This window comes from Jaculus jaculus, chromosome 3 (assembly GCF_020740685.1).
Source record: "Jaculus jaculus isolate mJacJac1 chromosome 3, mJacJac1.mat.Y.cur, whole genome shotgun sequence".
Taxonomy (NCBI): domain Eukaryota; kingdom Metazoa; phylum Chordata; class Mammalia; order Rodentia; family Dipodidae; genus Jaculus; species Jaculus jaculus.
This window is the reverse complement of record NC_059104.1, coordinates 168,436,506-168,461,378: the sequence shown is the minus strand read 5'-3', so window position 1 is coordinate 168,461,378 and position 24,873 is coordinate 168,436,506. Positions and strand designations below refer to the sequence as shown.

General features: G+C 44.2%; 1 long non-coding RNA gene across 2 annotated transcripts; it reads left to right on the top strand.

Moving 5' to 3' along the window:
- Nucleotides 1–81: 81 nt before the first annotated feature.
- Nucleotides 82–24,620, top strand: LOC123459227. 2 transcript variants are annotated; one of them, XR_006636114.1, is made up of 4 exons: nt 82–217; nt 6,822–7,076; nt 7,537–7,628; nt 24,499–24,620. It is a non-coding gene; the product is annotated as an uncharacterized LOC123459227 (long non-coding RNA). The 2 variants fall into 2 exon arrangements; XR_006636113.1 differs by lacking the exon at nt 24,499–24,620 and adding an exon at nt 14,046–14,469.
- The last annotated feature ends 253 nt before the right edge of the window (nt 24,621–24,873 follow it).

Below are 24,873 nucleotides of genomic sequence, written 5' to 3'. Positions count from 1 at the left end.
GGACCCGCGCTCCGGGCCTGGCGGGGGGTTGGGGGGGTTGGGGGGGCGGGGACTCGGGGCCACGCCCCGGCCGGTCTGGCCTGTGGGACCCGCCGCACCCGCCCGGGCTCTGCGGTCCTTAGCTCGTTTCAACAGTTCAGCACGGCCTCGTTCTGGCTCAGCACAGCCATGCACGGAGGTGGCAAACGCCTTTAATCCCAGCACTAGGGAGGCAGAGGTAGGAGGATCATTTGTGAGTTCGAAGTCACCCTGAGACGATGTAGGGAGTTCTAGCTCGGCCTGAACTAGAGCGAGACTATATCTTGAAAATAAAGGCAACAATCCGCCGGAGCGTGGCGGTGCACACCTGTTAATCCCAGCACTAAAGGAGGCAGAGGTTAAGAGTATCACCCGAGAGTTCGAGGCCACCCTGAGACTACATAGTGAATTCCGGGTCAGCCTGGGTTAGAGCAAAACGCTACCTCGAAAAACCAAAAATAAATAAAAATCAATAATCCCTTGTAAACTTAATGTGCTTACAGCAGACAAAGATGATAATTAAATTAATTACAGTTATATAATGTTAAGTGCTAAGTAAAGAAAATTATATGTATTATATGTCTGATGGAGTCCATTAGGAACTAAAAGTGGTATGAGGTTTATTATGGGTCAGGTGGGGATGGAGACAGGCAGTACCTGAGACCAAGACATGTAAGAGCAATGGAAGCAGCGTTAGGCACAAGGGACACGTTGACCAGGGAAGGAGTTCCGTTAGAAGGCTTAGCCTTGCCGGGCGTGGTGGCGCATGCCTTCAATCCCAGCACTCGGGAGGCAGAGGTAGGAGGATCGCCGTGAGTTCAAGGCCACCCTGAGACTCCATAGTAAATTCCAGGTCAGTCTGGGCCAGAGTGAGACCCTACCTCGAAAAACCAAAAAAAAAAAAAAAATAATAATAATAAAGAAAGAAAGAAAGAAAGAAGGCTTAGCCAGTCCCAAGGAATGCTTTCCGCTTGGCAAGGAGCCATCAGGGATCCCAGATTAGAGCTAATAGGCAAAAAATATCCTGACCAATATTGATCAGTTGACCAATCAACAGGCTCCCCTGAGGAAGCACGGTGACCTTCGGTGAATTTGAGTCTTCAGTGGAGGGCAGATCCTTGAGAAGGCTCGGTTGTAAATCAACAACCCACTCCCAGAAGCTAGAGAATTGACGACCTACGTAGGCATGACCACACCTGAACCTGCAGTGTCATTTAAACAAAACATTGTGTGTGTGTGTGTGTGTGTTTTCTAGGGATCCAGGTTCGATTCTCCAGATCCCACATAAGCTAGATGCACATGATGGCACATGCATCTGGAGTTCATTGGCAGCATCTAGAGGCTGGTGTGACCATTCTCATATAAAAATGAAATACTTTTTAATAGCTGGGCACTTTAAAAAATATCTTATTTTTTATGTTTTTATTAGAGACCCAGAGAGAGAATGGGCATGGCAGGGCCTGTAGCAGCTGCCAATGAACTCCAGATGCATGGACCATCATGGGCATCTAGCTTACATGGGATCTGGAGAATCGAACCTGGAGCCTTAGTCTTCACAGGGAAGTGCCTTTACCACTAAGCCATCCCTCCAGCCTAAATTAAAAAAAAAAAATCTATATATTTTAAAAAGGGCTGGAGGGATGGCTTAGCAGTTAAGAAATTTGTCTGCAAAGCCAAAGGACCTAGGTTCGAGTCCCCAGGACCCACGTAAGCCAGATGCACAAGGGGGCACACACATCTGGAGTTTGTTTGAGGTGGCTGGAGCCCTGGCATGTCCATTCTCTCTCTGTCTCCCTCCCTTCCTCCCTCCTCCTCTCTGTCAAATAAATAAGTAAAAATAAAATGTTTTAAAAAAATTAAAAATAGAACTGGACAGGGGTTGTTCTTAAACATTTTCCTCCTGCCTTTGAAACTTGTCAACTTCAGGTGTCCTGCCTAGTGCCTGCAAGCTCTGTGTGGGTGTTGAGGCCAGTACCAGAGTGAATGTAATCTCCCACTCCCTGAACCCCTTCTAGATAGAGAGGCCATCCCTGTGCAGGGTGTGTGGCTAGATTCAGTATGCAATATGTGGAGTTAAGAGAGTGTTCATTCAAGCATAAATATTAACTAATCTTGTAGATGAGGGATAGTCCTGGAAATGGGTGAGGCAGGAAGTGGGGAGAGAGGGAATGGAGTAACAATGAAACTCAGAGCCAAGAAGTTGGGAATGGAGGCAAACTGGCATGGGCAAACATACAATAGTAGGTTTCAGAGCTGATCACAAAAGTCATTGTGAGTCATTAATGACCAGACCTTGGTTTAAAAAAAATAAACATAATATTTAGATAGCCTCAGGGGCCTAAAGGAAAAAGACAGGTTGGATTACGTAAAGTCCTGTTCCAGAGCACTTAGCTTATAAATAAATATGTGTAGGGTGGGGTAAGTAACTCAAGTGATTTGCTTCCTGTAGGTGAACTCAGTTCCCCTGGCTGAGACATGGCCTCATGTGAATTAGGAGTCCTAAGCAAGGAGGCTGGGGGTCTGGCTTCTGTGTGTGTGTGTGTTATTTTATTTTTTCCAGGGCAGGATCTTGTAGCCCAGGCTGACCTGCAATTCACTGTGTAATCTCAGGTTGGCTTTGAACTCTTGATGATCCTCCTACTTTTGCTTCCCCGAGTGCTGGAATTAAAGGCATGTGCCACCATGCCCGGCGGGTCTGGCTTCTTGTTTCTGTCTCAAACTATTTATATGAGCTCCTTTATGGTAGGTAAAACATAGTTTATTCCTAAGTATCCATCTAATCTAAAGTCTTGCATCCAGGAGATTCTTAGTAAATATTTGCAGAATGGATGAACAATCTGCCAAACAAAAATCCTTGCTGGATACCCATGAACTGGGATCTTTTACCAGGGGTCTCAACTGAAAAAAGAAACATGCAATCAAAACGGCCTCCACAGGCTGGAGAGATGGTTCAGTGGTTAAGGTGCTTGCCTGTGAAGCCTAAGGACTCACGTTCAACTCTCCAGATCCCATGTAAGGCAGATGCACAAGATGACACAAGCGTGCAAAGTTGCACGTGTACACAGGATGGTGCACACGTTTGGAGTTCCATTGCAGTGACTAGAGGCCCTGGCGCACCCATTCTCACTCTCTCTCTCCTTCTCTGTGTCTGTAATAAATTAATAAAATAAATCCTTTAAAAAATAGCAGCTTTCTCAGGCTGGGGAAATGGCCAAGCAGTTAAGTCATTTGCTTGCGAAGCCTAAAGACCCCAGTTGGATTCCCTAGGGCCCACATAAAGCAGATGCACAAGGGGGCGCTGCGTCTGGAGTTCGTTTGCAGTGGCTAGAGGCCCTGGCACGCCCATTCACTCTTTCTGTCTGCCTCTTCCTCTCTCTCTCTCTCTCTCTCTCTCTCTCTCTCTCTCTCAAATAAATAAATAAAATATTAAAATAAAAAGTAGCCAGGCATGGTGGCACACACCTTTAATCCTAGCACTCGGAGGCAGAGGTAGGGGGATCGCTGTGAGTTCAAGTCCACCCTAAGGCTACATAGTGAATTCCAGGTCAACCTGAGCTAGAGTGAGACCCTACCTCGGGGGCGGGGGGGGGGGACGACTCACACTCCATCTAAACCCAAGAGGCTCAGCTCGGAGTCTGTCGTCTTCTTACCACCCTTACCCCTTAACACTAACTGAACCTCTAATTTGCCTCAGTTATTCTGAGTTTCAGTTCTCACCTGCACCTTCTCTAGTCTGGTGGCCCTAGAACAGAGTAATAGCTGTCACATGGATGTGTGGGACACTCTTAAAGGATTTCAAATCATCAATGCAATTAATATGTTTTGTTGTATGTGCGTGCATAACGTGGTGGGGTTTTGATGTGGTGTGTTTGTGTGGTATAGTGCGTGTGCCCTTCTGGTGCCCCATGTGCTTGTCTGTGGCTAAAGTTGCCTTTCTGTCATGGTTGGAGGCAAACTTTGCTGGGCATAGCGGCACATACCTATAATCCCAGCAATTGGGAGGTGGAGACAGGATCAGGGGTTCAGAGTCATCCTCAGCTACATAGCTAGTTTGAGCTACATGTCTCGAAAAAAATAAAAATCTGATTTTATTCTTGTCTCAGAGAAACTGCCCATCTTGAGCACAGTTAGACATGTCCAAGACAATGGTCACTCTGTATGCAGAAAAGGACCACATAAGCCCTGTCCAGAAGGGCCAGGAAACATGTCCTAAATTAGTAGGAAAAATTCATCTGGAGGTGCTAGATTTCCCACTGAGCCAGAGACAGAACAGCCTGCTCTTCCAGTTGCTGGCTACAATCCTGCCCTGGGCCCCAGAGCTCTGTCTGTGGTTTGAATCCTGGTATTCACCCACCCCATGGATTTTGATCTGGATCTTTCACAACTGCCTGAGGCATGCAGTAAGACACAGACAGTCCTAGGACTTGGCTCCCTGATTTCCAGGGTAGGTAGCCCTATCCTCAGATCACACCAAGCAAGGACTTGGTCTGCAGCAACTGGAGGCTTTTTGTTTTGTTTTGTTTTTCGAGGTAGGGTCTCCCTCTAGCCCAGGCTAACCTGGAATTCACTATGTAGTCTCAGGGTGGCTTCAAACTCACCGCGATCATTCCCACCTCTGCCTCCCGAGTGCTGGGATTAAAGGCGTGCACCACCACACCCGGCCAACTGGAAATTTTTTAGCACTGGTCTAGCCTTAGAAATTAGCCTGTTCCTTCCCTTCTCCAAGATCCTGGACAGGCAAGAGACTTCTCCAAGGGTTAAAAAGACAGGGTAGAAATTCATGGCTCCTGACTTCTAGTCTGATGTTCTTTTCTTACAGAAGGTTTGAAATCAGTTTGTAGTTATAGACGATTTCTTTACAAAAGTGCCCATCATACACAGCAGGGGCTCTCCAGGAATGGCATAGAAATTCTTTGGAAAGATCACTCCAATGCCAGTATGAGTGAAAGTAGAGTTTATTATCTGGGAGCCAAAAAGCTTTGGCCCCGAGTTGAGATTTTATTTCCATTTTACAGCTTTCATAGCCAGAGGGAGGGGGAAGCGAACAAACAAGACGTGGCAGTTTGCCTATCAGTCATTTCTGTAGTCAGGCCGCCCTAACAATGAACTCCATTTTACTTTGTTTTAGCCTAAACTGTCTTTCCTTCTTATCCCTTTGGGCCCTTTCTGGACAGTTCCTTCTTTGGGATTTTTCCATTGCTGACAAGGATAAGTTTTAGCTCCTCAGCAATTAACTTTTACAGTGAGTCAGGTCAACTTTTAGCTTATTTTCTACCACAGCAAGGGAAGAGCATCAAATGATCACTTTCTTGGCCTCTTTTGCTGTCTCAGCCTTTTGAGTCAATTCTATTTAATTTGTCTGTATTTTTCTTTTTCTTTTTCTTTTTTTTTTTGAATGGGGCTTCGAGGTAGGGTCTCAGTCTAACCCAGGCTGACCTGGAACTCACTCTGTAGTCCTAGGCTAACCTCAAACTTCCAGTGATCCTCTACCTCCCTCCCAAGTGCTGGAATTAAAGGCGCGTGCCAATGCAGCCGACTGACTTTTCTTTTTTTATTATAAGCACTAGCTTTTACCAATGAATGTTGGTCCACTGAGATCTTAAGCCCAGCATGCCTCCCTCAAGCTTGTTCCCACCTACTTTCTTCACTGTCCAAACTGAAGCTGGAGGTAGTTCAGAACCCCATGTTAAGCCCAGCGTGGTGGCCCATGCCTTCAATCCCAGCACTTGTGAGGCAGAGGTAGGAGGATCACCATGAGTTAGAGGCCGCCCTGAGACTCCATAGTGAATACCAGGTCAGCCTGGACTAGAGCAAGACTCTACCTTGTAAAACAAAACAAAAATAAATAAATATCCATGTCGTCTGTGCCAGATGCACAGTGACGCAAGTGCGCAAGGCTGAGCATGCACACAAGGGGGCACACAAATCTGGACCTCGATTATGGTGGCTGGAGTCTCTGGCGCTCCCATTCTCTTCCATAGGAAAAGGACCAGGCCTGAAGAGATGGATTAGTGGTTAAGGCACTTGCCGGTGATGCCTAAACACCCAGGTTCGATTCCCCAGTACCCACATAAGCCAGATGCATAAGGTGGTGCATGTGTCTAGAGTTCATTGCAGTGGCTGGAGGCCCTGGTGCACCCATTCTCTCTCTCTCTCTAAAAAAAGAAAGAAGACAGACAGAAAGAAAGAAAAAAGAGAGAAAGAAAAGGTCAGTCTGTTGGTGGGCTTGCCTTAAAAAAAAAAAAAGAGGGCTGGAGAGATGGCTTAGCAGTTAAGCGCTTGCCTGTGAAGCCTAAGGACCCCGGTTCGAGGCTCGGTTCCCCAGGTCCCACGTTAGCCAGATGCACAAGGGGGCACACGCGTCTGGAGTTCTTTTGCAGAGGCTGGAAGCCCTGGTGCGCCCATTCTCTCTCTCTCCCTCTATCTGTCTTTCTCTCTGTGCCTGTCGCTCTCAAATAAATAAATAAATAATTTAAAAAAAATAAAAATAAAAATAAAATTAAAAAGTTACTTAAAAAAAAGAAATGATGAGAATCACAATATAAGTGGTAATGATTTAATTGATGAAATGAGAAATATAATCTAGGGCTGGGGATAAAGCTCAGTGGCTGAGGTTTTGCTTAATATATGTATTTGTTCAATTTTGAGTACCAAGTTATAAATGTCATTTATCTATCTGCTTTTATATTTTATAAAAATTCTGATAATGCATAAATATAGTCATTATGTATTCTACAGTTTTTTCTGTGCTTCCATAATAATATTTAACCATGGATCTGCATGTCCTTTTTACTGTCTTCTAGATCTCGCTCTGCCCGGGATCCGGAGCCATGCCCAAGAAGCAGGATGAGGGAGAGCTGGCAGGGTGTCCTGAGCGGAAGTGACTAAGTGCTGAACAAGGGTCCGGAGGTTGTGAGGTCAACGCCAGGACAGCCCACCGAGAAGACCAGGCATAAGGCTGCCTCCCTGCCTGGAAGGAAGAAGGATGTCCGGGGTCCAGGGATGACACTGCCTTGGACCGAGGGAGAGAAGTGAGATATCTAAATTAAGGAGGAAAGGTGGGTAGGAATTGCAGGATGTCCATGTTGGGTTGTGTTGCCAAAATTAATGTGTCTGGAAATAAATATGTACATAAATTTAAAAAGTACAGATTTTTATTTTTATTTATTTATTTGAGAGAGAGAGAAAGAGGCAGAGAGAGGGAGCGAATGGGTGCACCAGGGCCTCCAGCTACTGCAAATGAACTCCAGATGTATGCGCTCCCTTGTGCATGGCTTAGGTGGGTCCTGGGGAATCAAACCAGGGTCCTTTAGCTTTGCAGGCAAATGCCTTAACCACTAAGCCATTTCTCAAGCCAAAATACAGATTTTTTTTAATCCCCCAACTCCACCTTGCTTCTCTTTACCAAGGATGTGGGCAGCATTATGAGCTGAGAAGGGAAACAAAGAGATTTTAGATTTCCAGCTGCTCTGGGGAAATTACAAATGAGGTCTGACGGTATCTTTGTTTCTTTTCCAGTATAAAAAAATACCTTGCCTGACATGGGCACCCTGCCACCATTTGGAGAACCGTGAGAATCCAGCTTGTTCCCAAAACACTGCCACAAGGAGGTGAGGTCACTGGGAACAGTGCTTTTCCCCATCCCCATGGCAGCCCGGACCAAAGCTAATATAAATGAATAAGTGATAGACAATGTCCCTAAAGAGACACTGAAGTGGGTACCAGGGCACATGGCTTCTGGGGTGCCACGTTTATGTTTGACCTGGATGCCCTGGAGCAAGCAAACTGCCCTTCACACTTGAGCGCTTGCCTTTTCTTCTTTCTTTCTTTCTTTCTTTTTTTTTTTTAAATCTTTCTTTTTTATTTGTAAGGAGAGACAGAGAGGGAAAGAGAGAAAGAATAGGCACACCAGGGCACTAGGGAATCAAACCTGGGTCATTCAACTCTGTAAGCAAGTGCCTTAACTACTGAGCCATCTCTCCAGCCCCTTTTTCTTTTTTCTTTTTAAAAAGCATTTTATTTTTATTTATTTATTGAGAGAGAGAGAGAATGGACACACCAGAGCCTCCAGCCACTGCAAACAAACTCCAGATGCGTGTGCCACCATGTGCATCTGGCTTTATGTGGGTACTGGGGAATTGAACCCAGGTCTTAAGGCTTTGAAGGCAAGTGCCTTAACCACTGAACAATCTCTCCTCTTTTCTTGTGTGTGTGTGCATCATGGAGCAACTAACTTTCCCTTCATGCACTTGATTTTGTGTGTGCATGTGTGTCTGTGCACATATATATGTGTGCATGTGCACATGTTATGCGTATGGAGGCCAGAGGTTGACATTGAGTGTGTCCCTCAATTGCTCTCTGCCTTATTTATTTTTTATTTTTATTTATTTGAGAGCAACAGACAGAGAAAGAGGCAGAGAGAGAGAAAGAATGGGTGCACCAGGGCCTCCAGCCACTGAAAATGAACTCCAGATGTGTGTGCCCCCTTGTGCATCTGGCTCACGTGGGTCCTGGGGAATCGAACCTTGAACTGGGGTCCTTAGGCTTCACAGGCAAACGCTTAACCACTAAGCTATCTCTCCAGCCCTATTTTTAATTTTGATTTTAATTTCAATTTTTGTTTTTTCTAGGTAGAATCTCACTCTACCTCAGGCTGACCTAGACTTTACTGTGTAGTCTCAGGGTAGCCTCAAATCAGCACACCCCACTTATGATAGCTTTTACATGGTTCCTAGGAATCTAAACTCAGATCCTCATGCTGGTACAGCAAGCACTTGGCCAACTGAGCCATCTACCCAGCCCTTCCCTTGAACTCTTTCAAGAGCAAAGTGGGGCTGGAGAGATGGTTCAGTGGTTAAGGCACTTGCCTGCCAAGCCTGATGACCTGAGTTCAATTCCCCAGTGCCTACGTAAGCCAGATGCACAGAGCAGCACATGTATCTGGAGTTCATTTGCAGTGGCTGGAGGCCCTGGTGTTTCCATTCTCTCTGTCTCTGTCTCTCTGCTTGCCAAGTAAAGAAAAAATATATATTTTTTTAAAAAGCAAAGTGAAGTGAAGGGAGGTACCAGGCGACCTTGGAGGGTGACTTTAGCTCCATGTTGTATAAGGCTAGGACATGTTCTTTTCAAGCCCTTGCAGAGGCAAAAATGGGCGGTGGAGAGAAGAAAGGAAATGTAAAGTTGGATAATGGGACCAAATATTCCTCAGCTGAAAGAGAATCTGAAATGCCATGTCGATCATCCACTCATTAGTAAGTTAATTCAGTGTTCCTACCTAAGGTAGAGAAGTGGGAAGGGACTTTGGAAATTATCAAACTCAGTCCCTACATTCACGAAGCTTATAATTTAGGAGACAGTGGCGCGCCTTGGGGCCAGGCAGGAAGTGGGCTGAATGAATATGCATCTGAGGACTGTGAACTGAACACTGAGTATCCAGGAGTGTAGAGCAGGAGACCTGCTCAGCCTATGGAGGGCGGAAAAGGTTTTTCAAAGCAAGAATCGACTCAAAGCGTAAGTAGATGTTCCCTAGCAGATAGGAAAAAGAACAAGCGGCAGGACAGCGTGTGTAGGGATGACGTCAGGTCTCTCCAATCCCAGAGCCTCAGTGTCCTGTTTTACAGGGGAAGACAGCCCAGAATTTTGAGAGTGATTAGATCACTTTCTCATACCCTAGCCTTGGGGTTAATAGATGTATTTTTTTTTTTAAGAGAGAGTGAGCAAGAGAGAATTGGTGCACCAGGACCTCAGCTACTGAAATCCAACTCCAGACAATTGCGCCACCTAGTGGGCATGTACGACCTTGCGCTTGCCTCACTTGGTGCATCTGGCTTAGGCCGGATCTTTAGAGTCGAACATGGGTCTTTAGGCTTCCCAGGCAAGCAACTTAACCGCTAAGCCGTCTCTCCAGTCCCATAGATGTATTTTTAGAAGCCTGGAATTTGTCTATGAGATTTTAAGTGTTTTATCTTGTTCCGGTGACAATACAAATGAAAGTCATCATGTTCCAGGTTGTCTGGGAGATGCTCACCTGCCCTGACGCTTGGCTGCTGACTTTGCCTGCAATGATTTTGGTGCCAGGTAGTGCCACATTTCTTGTAAAGGCAAATTAGGAGGTGGAGGGATATACATGATGCTTGTTTGCCAAGGGAAAGTGAAAACCGGCGTTGTTGGTGTGTGGTTAAAGATTTGACCAGAGGGGTTGGAGAGATGGCTTAGCAGTTAAGGCATTTGCCTGCAAAGCCAAATGACCCAGGTTCAATTCCCCAAGACCCACATTAGCCAGACACACAATGGGGCACACACGTCTGGTGTTCATTTGTGTCTTTTGTGGTGGCTGGAGGCCCTGGCACGCCAATTCTCTCTTTCTCCACCTCTTTCTCTGACAAATAAATAAATTAAAATTAATTAATTAATTTTAAAAAAAGAAGATTTGACCAGAACAGCATGGGGGAGCTGCCTACAGTACACAGCCATGGATGTGTAACACTCAGAAAACTTGTACAAGAATAGTCTGTCACAATCTCAACAAATTTACTTTCAGCACAAGGATGGCTTCTGGCATGTTACATGGAAATGCTTATGGGGTTAGTAGTTTTATTTGACTTATCTTGCTTTAGAACAGCTGTAAACACAAAGAATTTATTCTGAGTTGTGTGCTTATAAATATGTAATGATATTAAAATAAAAATAGTGGGAGGACTCAGAAGGCGTCATGGTTCTAGAAAGAAGTGACAGGAGTGCTCAGCACTGCAATATCTCTATCACACCTTCCAAGGCTCAGGGTCTAATGCGGAAGAGGTGGCGGAAAGAATGTAAGAGCCAAAGGAAGGGTAGGACTGCTTACTACATGCTCCCCCCAGACACAAAATGGCCTGGATATCCATGACCTTACAGTGCCTGACACTACCTACACAAGACCATCATAAGAGGAGGAAAAGATCAGGACATCAAAGTAAGAGAGACTGATTGAGATGGGGAGGGGATATGATGGAGAATGGAATTTCAAAGGGGAAAATGAGGGGAGGGATTACCATGGGATATTTTTATAATTATGGAAGTTGTTAATAAAAATCTGAAAAAAAATAATAAAAATAAAAATAGGGCTGAGGCAACGGCTCAGTGGATAAAACACTTGCCATGCAACTCTGAGTGCCTGTGTTCAGATCCCCAGACCCCATGTGAAAGCTGGAAGCTGTGGCAGACTTCCATAATCCCAGGGTGCTTGTGGTGAGAAGAGAGGTTGAGATAGGAGAATTTCCTGGAAGCTCTAGAACAGTGTGGTAAACAACTAGAGACCCTGCCTCAGAGAAGGTGTGTGGTGGTATGAGTATGGCATGTCCCCCATATGTCTGTAATTAAGCCTCATACTTAATCCCCAGGGGGTGGAGGCTTTGGGAGGTGAAGCCTTGCTGAAGAAGATGTGTTGCTGCCTTTCATGATTTTGTCCTTGAAAGGTTCAATGGGAACCTTTCTGGCTGCCATGTGTGGTGATTTGAATGTGAATGTATGTCCTCCATAGCCTCAGGTATTTTTAAGGTTTCACTTCCTACTTAAGTCTACAGCAGCCTGCTGAAGGGGGCATGTCACTGGGGGCAGATCTGATTCTAGCCCAGAGATGTGGAAAGAAGGGTTTGTGCTCTGATTTCCTGTTTTCTTTCTTTCTTTCTTTCTTTCTTTCTTTCTTTCTTTCTTTCTTTCTTTCTCTCTCTCTCTCTCTCTCTCTCTCTCTCTTTCTTTCTTTCTTTCTTTGTTTTTAACTTTTTTAAAAGACAGATTGCCCTACATTTCTTAAAGTATTTTATTATTTATTTATTTATTTGACAGAGAATGAAGAAGAGAGAGAGAGAATGGTTGTGCCAGGGCCTCCAGCCACTACAAACAAACTCCAGATGCGTGAGCCCCCTTGTGCATCTGGCTAACATGGGTCCTGGGGAATAGAACCTGGGTCCTTTGGCTTTGCAGGCAACGCCTTAACTGCTAAGCCATCCCTCCAGCCCTGCTTGCTTGCTTTGTGTTTGCTGGTGGGTTGGTGGTTTCTCTCTGTCTGGATCTGTGAAACGGAGCCAGCTTCTTCTGTCATTGATGGAACGTCCCCTGCATCTGTAAGCTTGAAATAAATCCCTTCCTCTCATAAACTGTGTCTGGTCAGATAATCATACTAACAATGTTGAGCTGACTACAACACACTTAAAATGAACCCCAGGGCTGGAGAGATGTCAGAGTGGTTAAGTTGCTTGCCTGTGAAGGCTTAGGACCCATGTTCAACTCTCCAGATCCCATGTAAGCCAGATGCACAAAGGTGAGGCAAGTGCAAGTTTGCACATGCCCACTAGGCGGCACAAGCATCTGGAGTTCGATTTCAGTGGCTGAGGTCCAGGTGCACTAATTCTCTCTCTCTAAATTAAAAGAAAAACAAATGAACCCCAAAGAGATGAACCAAATCTATTATCATATAGCTTCCCCCAAAAAGTGCACAGGAAATGTACTTGGATCATTTTCTTTCTTTCTTTCTTTCTTTTTTTTTTTTGTTACTTTATTTATTTGAGAGTGACAGACAGAGAGAGAAAGAGAGAGAATGGGTGCAGCAGGGCCTCCAGCCACTGCAAAGGAGCTCCAGACAAATGCACCCCCTTGTGCATCTGGCTAACGTGGGTCCTGGGGAATCGTGCCTTGAACCGGGGTCCTTAGGCTTCATAGGCAAACACTTAACTGGTAAGCCATCTCTCCAGCCTTTACTTGGATCATTTTCCACTGCCTCCCAATACATACCCTCTGCCGCAGCCATGTGATCAGTGTCTTAGCAATATTTACTGAGCAGCTTGGGTAAAGGCTTTCACTCCTCCAGGCCCCAGTTTGCAAAGCTGTGAGACAGGTATACCAAATAATAATTCATCTCTTAGCATTGTGAGGGTCAGTTAAGTGCTGGGAAGACAATACTAATAGCTCTAATAGCCAGCATGAATATTAAATGCATTCCAGCTGGGCGTGGTGGCATGCGCCTTTAAGCCCAACACTCTGGAGACAGAGGTAGGAGGATTGCCATGAGTTCAAGGCCACCCTGAGATTCCATAGTGAATTCCAGGTCTGCCTGGGCTAGAGTGAGGCCCTATCTTTAAAAAAAAAAAAAAAGTGCATTCCCCAATATATCTCCTTTAATCCTCCCGACAAATCTACATATAGATGGATTGTCTTCATTTTATAGCTCAGGCTCAGACAGGTGAAAAGAATTTGCGCACATGGTTGAGCTGGGATTCACACCTAATCCTCTTAAGTGTAAGCCGTCTTTGCTGTGACCATTGTACAGACGTTCCTCACTTTGTGCAAGCTCACCTGTGGAACTCTGACCCGCCCTTTAAATCCTTACCACAATTAAGCTGTCCTCTTGTTCATTCATACCGTTCGCTTGCTCTCCTGGACTATAGAAATTAACATAGTTTTGCATTATTGGTGTTATTTTACCCAGGACACACCCCATTGGGGGTGGACATGGGGCAGATTATCAGCTAAGAACAATCAAATGTCCCCTGGCTGCCAGCCTCAACCCTGTGAGGTCACCCACATTAAGAGCCCTCTTCCCAGCAAATCCCCACCACTTCTTTTCCTTGGCTGAATCCCCAGAGGCTCTTTAGTGTTTGCTACAGTGAATGGAATTGTGCAGGGCTGGGAGACAAGGGCTGTGCCTTCTGCCCTGTGACTGCATTGATTGCACAAGTCATTTCAGCTGTCTGGGCCTCAGACTGTGTGAAACAGGGCCCAGACATGTTGTAAAAGGATGCCTGGAAAAGTCCTACAAACCTTTACTATTCTATGCTTTTAAGGCTGTGACCACAATGACATCATGAGACTGTGGCCAGATTGTGTTTCTTGTAGCAGAATACTTCCTGGAATTACATTTGTTGTAGTATACATTCATGAGTTATAATAAGAAGGGGTAAGTGAATATTGAAAGCAAAATTTATCATACTCCTAATTAGACTTCTGGAGAATGCCGTGTTCACTAAGAGAGGCATGCTGTGCTTGGGCCGCAGGTCACTGAAAAAAAGAATAAGCTGGAGCTGAACGGGAAACCTCCCTGTTGACTAGCTGTCAGAATGCTAGAAGAGGCTATGCAGCCCGCAGCCTTTTGGGAGAGAGAAGTCACCAATGGTGTTAACCAGCAGTGGACCCTGCAAGCCTTTCGGCTGCCCAGCCAGGCCAAATGTGCCAAATGGTGCAATAGTGGCACGTCTGTTATGGGGGAAACCAGCTGCTCTCCATGGGAGGGAATACATGCCTGGTACTGAAAACCTAGTCAAAAGCCTGTGGCTGGGGAGGACATGAGCTCTAGGGGACTGCTGCCTGCTGTGTCTGGCTAAATGCATATATTATGCTAACCAAACTGCCCTCTAAGCATTTTTCTTAATATTCATACCCAATACTTGTTGTTGTTTGTTTGTTTTCAAGGCAGGATCTGTAGGAAAAAACCCCCACAGGGGGTCCCCACGCTCTGCCCGGATAAGGCGACACCCCAAATCACTCACTCACGAGAAGCGGTCTTGATGCAAACTGCAAGAGGATTTTATTCCAAGCGCGCTGGGGCCCACAGTCGTACACCGCACAGGGGTAGAGGACTGCAGAGCCCTGAATGTAGGAACAGGACAGTTTTTATAGGGTTTCTAACAAAGCCTGTGCCTTAGACCAATCATTTTCTAATATTAGGAGCCCCGCAGGGTGTTAGCCAGTCAGTTGGTGCCACCCCATAGTTTCTAAGCCAATTAGTTTATGACCTTGGTGGTCAGCGTTTGCGCAGGTCCTTGGGTGGGAGTAGCAGAGTGTGGTATCAGTCTCCTGTGACCTTGGAGGTCAGCACTTGTGCAATTCCTTAGGTGGGGGTAACAGAGTATGGTATCAGCCTCCTATGACCTTGGTGGTCTGAGGCAGGCTGCTACAGCCTATGGTGCGAGTTACTAAGGCTTACAGTGTAGGCTACTAAGGCTTACAGTGTGGGCTATTAAGGCTTATGGTGCAGGCTATTTACAGAAACCAAATAAGTGGTTCACTTCATTACTCATTTCCCATCCTTGAGGGCTATCTCATGCCCTTTTACCTAGTTTTATATTAGGAGTGGGCTCTGATACAATGAGAAGAGGGATTCTTTACTTGCTTCTGACAGAGAGTAAAACCTGGAGTTTGAGGTATGCAGGTGGCCCGCTTAAGCTCCCTTTGGAGCGTGATAGTATTTCTGAGCTTCTGAATTCTTGGGCCTTTCAGATCTCACTCTAGTTCAGGCTGGCCTGGAATTCACTATGTAGTCTCAGGGTGGCCTCAAACTCACGGCGATCCTCCTACCTCTGTCTCCCGAGTGTTGGGACTAAAGTGCGCCACCATGCCTGGCTTCCCAGTGCGACTCTTACTTTTGGCTAGAAAAGCTTCTCTTTTCATGGTAGTGGCCACTGGGGTGACTCAAAAGTCACCATAGTGCTAAGAAGAAGTGACAGAGGAGTGTTGAGCACTGAGACATCTCTATCACACCTTCCAAGGCTCAGGGTCCATTGTGGAAGAGGGGGCGGAAAGAATGTAAGAGCCAAAGGAAGGGCAGGTCTCCTTACAATGTGCTCTTCCAGACACAAAATGGCCTGGATATCCATGACCTCACAGTGCCTTGCACTACCTACACAAGACCATCATGATAGGAGGAAAAGATCATGACATCAAAACAAAAGAGAGACTAACTAGAAAGAAGAGGGACTCAATGGAGGACAGATTTGGGGAGGAGGAAATGGTGATCATGGGAGGGAATTATCACAGTTTCTTGTCTATACTTATGAAAATTGTCAATAAAAAGTGTTTTTTTTTTCTTTTCTTTTCTTTTCTTTTTTTTAAGAGAGATACCCTGAGACTACATAGTGAGTTCCAGGTTAGTCCCTTAGAGACTTCTGGGTAGTATGATGGCATACTAGCCACACCAAAGCAGCCTAGGGAGAGAAATAAACAGAAACATAGCAATATACACTCCTCTACTGATAAATGAAGGTGTATAAGTTATTATCAACTATAGCAGAGAAGAGGAGAGACCAAGATCTTCCAGAAAGGAGGAAACTGGCAAGAATCCCATGGAGGCACCAGCAGCCTGGGTCACCCGTAGGCAGCAGGAGCAGAAACCAGGAGGTTTTCCACTCCCATCAGCCTCCTCGAAAAGACAAGAAACCTGGAAGGGGAGACACCATGGACCAGCTGAGCAGCTGCAGAAGGAGATACAAACGGGGCCCTCTGAGCAGCTCTGGTTTGATTCTGGAACCCACAAAGTCTCCCGTCCCCAACCATCAGGGCGGCGAATGTCCAGAGAACTCATTCAGCCCCGGCCGCCCAGCACCCAGAGGGACCGAGGTGGGCGCTCAGCATGGGTGAGATTGGAAGCCATCCAAAAGGTAACAGGGCCTGCTTACACAAAGCCAGGTACATAGGCCTGCACTGGAAGTGCTAATCTCTCTTTCCATGTCAGGAAAGGTTATGTATTACATTTGACTGATACATCCTTGGTTGGCTTTGCCCTTCTCAAATAAGCTATATTTTGGTGTTGACGATTGTTTGATGTTTCCTGATTTTTAGGGCCTTAGTCTTTTTCTTAAGTCACCATTGCTGTAAAGGACTGACTGACTGGCCCCAGGCTGACTAGAAATTGCAACCTCTGAGTTGACAGGATTAAGGGTGTGGGGCAACATACCCCCTTAGGGATTTTGGCTTTACTAGATCATCTGTTTAGTTTAATTCCCACACTTGTATAAATGCTCTGTGCTGGTTTTTATTGAATGTCTACATTGGTCAGTTGAATTTTAAAGTTTGCCAGTTATTTGCTTCACTTGGTCTACTACAACACCTGACTAACAGGCAAACGCAATACCTAGGGTCACTTCTGCTGTTTCTCTTGGAGTATAAAAGCTACACCTGACACCTTAAACTCCTACACTGAAGATATGTAAAGTTGAATTTATATGGCTAAGAACACTGCAGATAATTAGAAAACCCAAGCATCAAATTAACTCAAGATACAAAAGTCTCTACAAAATAATACAAGAAACACAAAAAATCAAGACAGTACAATCCCACCCAAAATTATAAATCCATCAGAAATGACCTCCAGTGAGACTGCTTTAGATTAAATGCCTGACAAAGATTGCCAAAAGAAAACAACTAAATCTATACTCATAGAAATCAAAGAAGAAGACCAACTTCTGAACAAATCCCAAGAGCACACAGGAAACCAACTTGATGGAACAAGTAGGTCAATACAAAATATGGGTAAGGAAATAGAAATAATGAAAAAATACCAATCAGAAATGCTAGAAATGAAAATCAAAGTAAGCCAAATAGAAAAATTAAAAAAAAAAATAGAAAAATAGAAAAATTCTGTAGAAGCCAGGCATGGTAGCACATGCCTTTAATTCCAGCACCTGGGAGGCAGAGGTAGGAGGATCACCATGAGTTTGAGGCCACTGTGAGACTACATAGTGAATTCCAGGTCAGCTTTGGCTAGAGTGAGACCCTACCTCAAAAAACCAAAAAAAAAAAAAAAAAAAAAAAAAAAAGAAAAAGAAAGAAAGAAAAGAAAACTGTAGAAAGACTCACCAGTAGAATGGATGAAGGAGAGGACAAAATATCTAAACTAGAAGACCAGGTGGTAGATCTAATACAGTCCAACAAAGAGAAAAACTAATAGGAAGGCATGAATGGAAATTTCAAGACATTTGGGACACTATAAAGAGCTCAAACATAAGAATTCAGGGCATAGGAGAAGAAATTGACTCCAAAGGCATAATAGGTATTTTCAACAAAATCATAGAAGAAAATTTTCCCACGTAGGGAAAGTGATGCCAATACAGATACAGGAAGCCTATAGAACAACAAACAGACAAAATCAGGAAAGAACCTCTCACTGTCATATTATTATTTAAGTACAAAACACGCAAAGAAATATATTGAAAGCAGTTAGTGAAAAAAAAAAAATCAAGTCACGTATAAAGGTAAGCCCATCAAGATAACAGCAGATTACTCAACACAAACTTTAAAAGCCAGAAGGACTTGGAGTGATATATTCCAAGTTCTGAAGGATAACAACAACTGTCAACCAAGGTTAATTTATCCTGCAAAGCTATCCATTCAAATAGATGAAGAAATAAGGACATTCCACCACAAAAGCAGGCTAAAGGAATATATGAAGACCAAATCAACTCTACAGAACATACTTGAAAGGATCCTCCATGCTGAAGAGAAAGAAAAGCACACACATAAGAAACCTGGAAAAAACAAACCATACTTAAATACTAGTTAATACAAGAGAGCAAAGGTAAAACCAGAAGAACTACAAAACAAGAAAAATGACAAAAATAAATACACATCTTTCAATAATAATGCTAAATATCATTAGCCTGAATGCCCCAACCAAAAGACACAGGTTTGCAGACTGAGTTAAAAAGCAGGATACTTCAATTTTTGCCTCCAAGAAACTCACCTTTCCACAAGGAAGTACACTATCTTAGGGTGAAAGATTGGAAAATAGTGTTTCAAGCAAATGGGCCTAGAAAACAACCAGGTGTCGCTATCCTAATATCTGACAAGGTAGACTTCAGACCAACATTAATTAAGAAAGACAAGGAAGGTCACTATATTTTGATTAAAGGAACACTCCAACAGGAGGACATTATAATCCTAAATATATATGCACCTAACATGGGGGCTCCCAACTTCATCAAACAAATGCTATTAGAACTAAGGTCACAGTTGGGTGTGGTGGCGCACACCTTTAATCCTAGCACTCGGGAGGCAGAGGCCACCCTGAGACTACATTGTGAATTTCAGATGAGTCTGGGCTAGAGTGAGACCTTACCTTGAAAAAACAAAAAACAAAACAAAACAAAACAAAACAAAAAGAACTTAAATCACAGATAACACCAAAGACAACACCCCGCTGTCATCAATTGATAGGTCATTCCAGCAAAAAATAAACAGAGAGACATCTGGATTAAATGAGGTCATAGAACAAATGGACCTAACAGATATCTACAGAACATTTCACCCAAATACTGCAGAATACACATTGTTTCCAGCAGCATATGGAACATTCTCTAAAATAGACTATGTATTAAGGCACAAGGTAATTTGTTAAAAATACAGGAAAATTGAAATAATTCCTTTAATGGGATTAAACTACAAATCAATAATAAGAAAAGCTGTAGAGCATACACAAAATCATGGAAACTAAACAATATATTACTAAATGGTGAATATATTATTAAATGATGAATAGGTCAATGATGAAATCAAGAAGGAAATAAAATAACTCATAGAATCAGCGGGGCATGCTGGCACATGCCTTTAGTCCCATCACTCGTGAGGCAGAGGTAGGAGGATTGCCATGAGTTCAAGGCTACCCTAAGAGTACATAGTGAATTCCAGGTCAGCCAAAGCAAGACACTACCTTCTATCTTGAAAAAAAAAAAAAAATAATAATGGAATCAAATGATAATGAGAACACAACATATCAAAACCTTTGGGACACAATGAAGGCAGTTCTAAGAGGGCAATTTGTAGCTTTAAGTGCCTATGTTAAGAAATTAGAAAGGTTGCAAGTAAACAACTTAATGTTTCATCTTAAAGCCTTGGAAAAGAAGAACAAGGCAAACCAAAAATCAGTAGACTGGAAGAAATAATAAAGATTAGGGCAAAAATTAATGAAATAGAAACAAAAAAAAAATCCAAAGAATCAATGAAACAAAGTGTTTGTTTTTTCCTTTTTTTTTTTTTTTTTTTTTGATGTAGGGTCTCGCTCTAGCCAGGCTGACTTGGAATTCACTATGTATTTTCAGAGGGTAGCCTTTAACTCATGGTGATCCTCCTACCTCTGCCTCCCGAGTGCTGGGATTAAAGCTGTGTGCCACCAGGCCCGGCTCAAAGAGTTGGTTCTTTGAAAGGATAAACAAAATTGATAAACCCTTAGCAAATCTAATCAAAGGAAAGAGAGAAGAGTGAATTCCAGGTAAGCTTGGGCTAGAGTGAGAGCACTCGGGAGGCAAAGGTAGGAGGATTGCCATGAGTTCGAGGCCATCCTGAGACTACACAGTGAATTCCAGGTCAGCCTGGGCTAGAGTGAGACCCTACCTCAAAAAAAAAAAAAAAAAAAAAAAAAGAGAGAGTGAGTGAGAGACAGACAGACATGATGTTGTTTGCCTAGAAAAATAATATAAACATCTTTTTTTTGGATATGTGAGGTGAGTCTCCTTTACCCTTTCTGCATAATTAAATTTCTTATGATTTAATTTTATTGCCTTTGTTAGCTTATATATGGTTTCTTGTTTCAGTCTTTTTTTAATCTATTTTTTAAACTTTCTTATTTATTGATTTGAGAGAGAGAGAGAGAGAGAAAAAAAAAAAAAGAGGTAGAGAGAGAATGGGTGCACCAGATCCCCCAGCCACTGAAAACAAACTCCACACACATGTGCCACCTTGTGCATCTGGCTTACATGTGTCCTGGGGAATTGAAATGGGGTCCTTTGGCTTTGCAGGCAAGTGCCTTAACTGCTAAGCCATCTCTCCAGCCCCTTGTTTCAGCCTTTTATTAATTAATTAAGAGTGAAAGAAAGAGGGAGAGAGAGAAAAAGTGGGTTGCCAGGGCCTCCAGCCACTACAAAGGAAGTCCAGATGCATGTGTCACCTTGTGCATCTCCTTAAGTGGGTACTAGAGAATCCCACCTGGGTCCTTAGGCTTTTTAGATAAGCAATTTAACTGCTAAGCCATCTGTGCGGCCCTGTTTTAGACTTTTTTTTTGAAGCAAGCCCAACAGACTGCCCCCCCTTTTTTTATGAGAGACAGAAGAGGACATATGTTTAACCCCAGCACTCGGGAAGCAGAGGTAGGAGGATCACCGTGAGTTCGAGGCCACCCTGAGTGTACATAGTGAATTCTAGGTCAGCCTGGACTAGAGTGAGACTCTACCTTGAAAAACAAAAAAACAAAAACAACAACAAAAAGGCCAGCTCAGTCTGTATATGTAATCACCCAGTTCAAATCTAGTCCTATGTGATTATTAATCCAAGTTCATGAAAGTTGACTTGTCCTTTACCATACTCAAACCAATTCTTTCTTTTTTATTAGCTATGTGCAGAGTGTGTATACAGCCATGCTGATACCATCATTAGCCTCCTCCCTGTCATTCCCCCCCTTGCAGGGACCCTCCTTGTTGGGGAACGTGGGTCGTGCATTGTGGGATTAGCTATCAGTTATGGGGAAGAGGCAATGTCTCTGTGCATAATGTCCCAACAGTGGCTCTAACAATCTTTCTGCCCTCTCTTCTGCAAATTTCCCCGAGCCATGATGGGTTCATTTTAGGTCTGCTTCAGTGATGAGGTCTCGGGAGCCTCCGTGTCTCTGGATCTCTGGTTTGGTAGGAGTTGAGTGTTCTCTGTATCTATCTCTTTCACTCTTGTGCTGGTACCAGGCTCACCAAAAAAGCAGCACTCTTGCTCATTTCCCCAATTACTCTTGGTTTCAGCTGGGACCCTGTTGAGGTGCGATGGGCTGATTCTCTCCTCAGGTTCTGCGTCCATCTGAAAAAGAGCATCAAATTCTCCAACAAAGAGTGAAGTCAGCATCCTGGACTCTAATCTGAGTTCTGATACTAATTCACTGTGTGTCCTTGAGAAACTCTCTGAGCATTCTAAGCCTAGCTCCCCTGGATAGGGTCACTGATTTGTTCATTGTATGTTTATTGAGCTTCTGTTATGTGCCAGGAACTATTGTAGACACTGGGACTCATCAGGGGATAAATTAGTACTCTGTGGTCTTTCTCCCTCATCCAGTTCCTACTCTTCCCTCAACAGTGGGTAACCAGTTCTTTCCTCTAATGTGAGGCAGGGGTGCTTAGCCTCCTCTTGTGTGGCCCTTTGATGGCACTGGGAGCATATTTCTTCTGACGGCTGTATTACTGTTTGTTGCTGTCCATCACCCTGGTCTGTCTGACCTGGAAGCATGGCCTGGCCAACGATAATAGAAAGGTTATTTGTAGAGGTCAGGAAGTCCCCATGACCCCTCTCCATCCACCTCTGGGACAGGAAGCCCCAGGAGGAAAAAACAAAAGATGAAACACTGGCTGATTTCCCAGCTTCCAAGGGTTCAACCGTTCTCTGGTCTGGAGACTCCCTTCTGCCCATGGACAGAGCCCTTCTCTGCACCTCCTTCCTTGCCAGTGGACCCCAGGCCCTCAGTTCCTTTCCTAGGGATCCAGAAGGACTTAGGTGACGCAAAAGAAGTGAGTGAAAAGAAGACTTGAATCTCTGGGAAAGGATGTGTGATTTCCTTACTCCCAACTAAGCCTCCACATCTGGAAGGGGAAGAAAGAGGATAAATTAACAGTGGGAAAAAAATTCTTGTTAGGGGTTAAGGAAGCGAGTGACTCGAGTGCTCTGACCTTTAACTATCCACTCCCCTGGCTGGGGATGGTACAGATTTCCAAGCCTCGTTATTTATTTATTTATTTGCAAGGAGAGAGAGAGAGAGAGAGAGAGAGAGGGAGAGAGAGAGAGAGAGAATAAGAAAGTACCAGGGCTTCTAGCCACTACAGACGAAATCCAGATGCATGTGCCACTTTGTGTACCTGGCTTTACTGAGTACTGGGGAATTGATCCCCATTGTTAGGCATTTCAAGTAAGTACTTTAACCACTGAGCAATCTCTCCAGCTCCTAAGCCTCAAAAGTTTTAAAAGATTTATTTATTTTTATTTGTTTGAGTGAGAGAGGAGTGAGAGAAACAGAGAAAGAGAGAGAGTGAGAGAGAGAGAGAAAGAATGGGCATATCAGGGCCTCCAGCTGCTGCAAATGAACTCCAGATGCATGTGCCACCTTGTGCATCTGGCTTACGTGAGTCCTAGGGAATCAAACCTAGGTCCTTTGGCTATGCAGGCAAGGACCTTAACTGCTAAGTCATCTCCCCAGCCCCTTGAAATTTTATTTATTGGGTTACTAGGAGCATGTTTACCTACGACACTTTATTCCGTTCATCACTCTTCTCCCGATGGCTTAGCTAACTTGCCTGAAAGAATCCCCACGATGTAAACAACACACTGAGTAGAAAGTGGGAAAGATAAAGAAAAAGAAAAAGCAAGAAAACACAGGCTGGGGATGAGCTCAATGCTAGAGTGCTTGCGTAGTGAACACAAGATCTTGGGTCTTAGCCCAGCATCCCCCCTACCCCCCACACACAGTGCACAAGATCCTGGGTCTTAGCCCAGCATCCCCCCTCCACCACCACCACACACAAACACAAGCAAAAAAAAGCAAGTGCTTTAACTAGTCCATCCAACTTCAGCCTTCCCACTGGACTCTGTCTGAGGATCACTTCCTCCAACCTAGAGCGGCTGGAAATCATTTTCACAATTACACTTATTTTACGTGGGGCTCTGAAGCAATCTGAGAGTCTCGTGTATGCCAGGAAAGATCCTTACCACCAAACCATACCCTCAGTTGCCACGATTACACTACTTAAGTGGGAGTCTAACATTCACCCAAAATCACCCGAATTGTCAATGCAAAGCTCAGTGAGTTTTCAGAAAGTGTGCGTCCACGCGGCTGACAGCCAGGCGGAGAAATAGAACATGACGTGTCCCCCTCAGCCATTTCATCCTGCAGAGGCGACAGCTATCCTGACTTCGAACATTATCAACCTGTGTTTGAGTTTGGTCAGGTGGAATCATGCCATCTGTTTTGTGTGAGGCTTCATTCTGTCGCGTAGCATTGATAGGATTCTCCTGCGTCCTTGCTGGTAGCATTCTCTCTGCGGTTGCAGTATTCCAGTGATTGGCTATTTCACAATGTCTTTGTCCTATCTTCTATTGATGGACACTTGGGTTATTTCCGATTTGGGGCTGTTACACATAGTATTGCTATAGATGTTTGTGTACAGGCTTTTTTTTTTTTTTTTTTTTTTTTTTGGTGAGAATAGGAAAAAAATAATTGGGTCAATGGACATTTGTGTGTTCAGTTCCCCAGTATCCGTATTAATGCAGGTGCAGAAAGTGGTACCTGCATCTGGAGTTCATTTGCAGTGTCAGGAGGTCCTAGCATGCCTATACTTACTTTCACTTTTTTTTTCCTTTTGGTTTTTCGAGGTAGGGTCTCACTCTAGCTCAGGCTGACCTGGAATTCACCATGTATTCTCAGGGTGGCCTTGAACTCATGGTAATCCTCCTATCTCTGCCTCCCGGGTGCTGGGATTAAAGGCATGCGCCACCATGCCCGGCTCACTATCACTTTTAATTCCCCTGTTCTATGTCAGGTATTTTACATACTCCTCACACTTGGGTCTCATCACTGTGCAGAGCTAGGAACCATGAACTCTCAGAGAAAATGTTGGGTTATATAAATAACTAGATGGTGGTTGCATACTTAATATAGGTCAAAGCCAGGATTCAAACTGAAGTCTAACTCCAAGATTACTGCTATTCTCTCCTTAGAGCTATTTCATCAACATGAAGTCTTTACTTCCCACCTGTGAGAGCTGTGCATGAAAAATAAGCTGAGGAGAGCTGGAGGAATGGCTTGGAGATTAAGGTGCTTGCCTGAAAAGTCAAAGGACCCAGGTTCGATTCCCCAGGATCCATGTAAACCAGATGCGCAAGGTGGTATATGCATCTGAAGTTCATCTGCAGCAGTTGGAGGCCCTCACAAGCCCATCCTCTCTATTTCTGTCTCCCTCTCTCTCTATCAAATAAATAAAATTTTAAAAATCTTTTTATAAAATGTCAGGGGCTAGAGAGATGGCTTAAGGGTTAAAGTGTTTGCCTGCAAAGCCAAAGGACCCCAGCTCAATTCCCCAGGACCCACGTAAG